Raw genomic sequence first — 3,123 nt, 5'->3', positions numbered from 1 at the left:
CTAGGGCAGGACAGAACAAGCGCTGCTGGGAGAGTGTCGGGGGAAGATTCATAGGTCTCTGGCAGAGCCCGGGGCTTTGGAAAACTCCCTGATGCACCCCAAGTGGCTCCGTCTGCCTCTTTCACCCTGCCCTGTGCTCCTCTCCCATCTCTCCAGGACTCTCTTTCTCACAGGGAGAAGCGGGAGGGCCTCCAGCAGCCCCGCACTGCCGTTTCCACCACCATCCTTTGCAGCTGGATGTACCTGGGTCTGCGCACTTGCCTTCGCCACAGCCATGCTTGCACTGGAAGTCCATTAAAATCCCAGTGCTATGATCCTCAAGCTGCCATCCACCCCGAACCTGGAGCCTGGCTGGCCACAGAGGCATCAGCCATGCAGTATCCCAGCTATGTAGCCAAGGCAGGGTTGTCCACCCCAATTGCCCTGCTCCTCCCCTAGCTCCTGGCACTGCTGCTGCTGTGCCCATGCCTATCCCTCCTGCCACCAGACTGCCTTGAGGCCCAAGGCAGCTCCAGCTTCCTGGAGGTCTGTGCTGAAGCCTTGGAGGTTGGACTGGCACCAGCAGGGTGGGTTGGGAGAGGGAAGCTTCCCTCTGGCATGCTGGGGCTGGGGATCACTCTGGAGCTGGGCACATCTTCTCCCCTGGGGCAGGGGAGGAGGGAAAGAACTATCCCAGGGCAGCTCTGAAAGCCCCTTTCAGACAGGGTTTGTCCCATGGGAGCCCGCTGAGCTGCTGGGGGCAAGGCACTCACCAGGCCTCAGCAATAGCCTGCTGCCTTCTGCCTCTCCCAATCCTTTGGTGCAAAATGACCAGCACAGGAATGTCTGATCCCAAAGTGGTGGTAACCTCAGGAGTCTGACACAGGCCAGTGAATGGCTCAGGGAAGGACCTGCACCCCTGCAGCAGCAGGTGATGAGGAAAAAGCTGTTCTCCTCCTCCACCTCCTGCACACTTCTCCACAGCCCCACACTGCCCCAGCCTCCTCTATACAGCTCCTGCACAGGCCTGGCAGCTCCTGGCAGCGGAGCGGTACTGAGGGCAGCCGCAGTGCCTGGCCACCCCCGACCTCAACAGGACGTGTGTTCGGAGGCCATGGCTGGGCAGGAGAGAGCAGCCTCAGGGCAAAGAGGGGGTTGACAGCACCTAAAATGCAGAAGGAACTCAGCATGTGTATACACACTAGAGTGTGCACACACCGTGCAAAGTGCTCACCTACTCCAAAGTATGCACATGCACCGTAGTATACACCCACCCCACAGTGTGCATACACACTCCAAACTGCACATGCCTAACCAAAGAGATGAGCAGTGCAAGCGTACTCCAAGAGCACCCCCTTCACAATGAACTGGACTGTGTGGTGGAAGGACCATGGGAGCAGGCAGAGCTGGTGCTGGGCAGGGAGCTGCCCAGAGCCCCTCAGCCAGGCTCCAGGCCTCCCCCTGCACCACGCTGCCCACCAGCACCCGGCCATGGGCAAAGGGCAGCATCCCCCCTGCCTGGGCCTGGGCATGGGGCTGGGCTCAGGGATGTTCCCATGCCCACACCACCAGGACAGTGCTGACACTGGAGCCCCCGGCACAACCCCAGGTGGGGGGTTTCTGTGGCACAGCACGCAGCACGTTCGGCTGTAAACAGAAAGGTTGTTGGTTGGAGCCCACCCAGGGACGGTGCCCCCATGTTGGGGTGCCTGGGGGACTGTGCTGCTCAGCACCCTGGCTTTTGCTCACAGTCCCCAGGAAGGATCCCAGACAAAGCAGTGGGAACCTCAGGGGTCTGACGGAGGCTGGGGAAGGCCCAGGGCCCAGGGAAGGACCTGTGTCCTGAGGCAGGGCTGCTGTGAGCAGGGGGGTCACGGCTGCTGGGCTGGTGCCACTGACCTTCCCCTTCACCCCTGTGGGTGTGTGCAGAGGTAGGTCTTGCTGGGGGTGGGGGGATGGGGAGGCTCACCGGGAGGGAATGGTGAGAGGAATCAGAAGTGTTTAGGATCAGCACCAAGCAGAAGGCACACCCTTTGCTAGGGCTAAGAGAGTAAATCAGGGTTTAGTGAATACTATCCATTCTGCACTCTGTCCTCCTCAAAGAAGAGCAGAAAGGCAATCCTCAGCAGACACAAATGGAACCCAAGAGTGTTCCCAAAGCATCTCATGGCCCCGTCTTCACCAGCCCCTTCATGTGATGCCACCTCCATACACCTCCCTGCTCTTTCATGAGCAGCAAACTCCCTGCACCTCCCCTGCTCGCAGGGAATGCTCTTTTCCACTCCCAGGAACTGACGTGGGAAACCCAGAGGGAAAAGGCAAAATTCCCTCCCCACTTCTCCAGAGGTCCAGCCCTGGCCAGGTGGCTCTGGGACAGCACATCTGTTGGAGGCTAGTACATGCACGCTCCTGGGGGATGTCCTTCTGGACCAAATGGGATGGCCAGGGGACCAGGAGAGCAGCACGGAGGATGCATGTGTGTCTTGCTGAAGCTGAGCTGAGCTGTGCTGTGCCATGCCCATCCCTGGTAGGAAGGACAGGAGAGGGACCAGCGTGTGCCCGTGCTGAGTGGTTGTATCTGTACCTCTGCTTCCTGAATGGGGAGAAGGGAGGGAGCAGTGCCATGGGGCAGCCAAAGGGGCCGGCTGAGTCCCTGCTGCCGTGACCGTGCAGGGATGTGGGAGCACTTCAGAGCTCTGCTTGCTGTGCAGGCGGCTCTGCCAGAGACCCCTGTAGCCGGGACAGTGCTTCATCTGCCCCGAGCACAACGTGGGTGGAGAGGACAGCGCTCTCCACCCAGCCTGTGCTTGATCCTTGGCCTGAGTTGTTGGCTGGAGAGAGGCTGAGACTGGAGACGCAGCGGGACGCAGTGGGTGGTAGACACAGCTGAGCTCCAGCTGGGAGAGCAGGGTTCAGCATCAGCAAGAGCTGCTGTGGGGCGGCAGGAGCAGGGCTTCTCCCTCTGTGCAGGGACAGGGAGCTGGAGCTGGGCTGGGCAGGGCTGGGCAACCAGATGGGGGAGTAGGCTTGGGTGAGGGAAGTGGGGAGGATGGATGGAGGCATTGGTGCCATGAGCTGGTCGTGAGGGGACAGAAAACGCAAAAGTCAAATCTCTGTGCAATGTTCAGGAAAAGTTTTTTTAAG

This window comes from Rhea pennata, unplaced genomic scaffold (genome assembly GCF_028389875.1).
Source record: "Rhea pennata isolate bPtePen1 unplaced genomic scaffold, bPtePen1.pri scaffold_26, whole genome shotgun sequence".
In the NCBI taxonomy this organism is placed as follows: domain Eukaryota; kingdom Metazoa; phylum Chordata; class Aves; order Rheiformes; family Rheidae; genus Rhea; species Rhea pennata.
Note: the sequence above shows the minus strand (reverse complement) of the source record.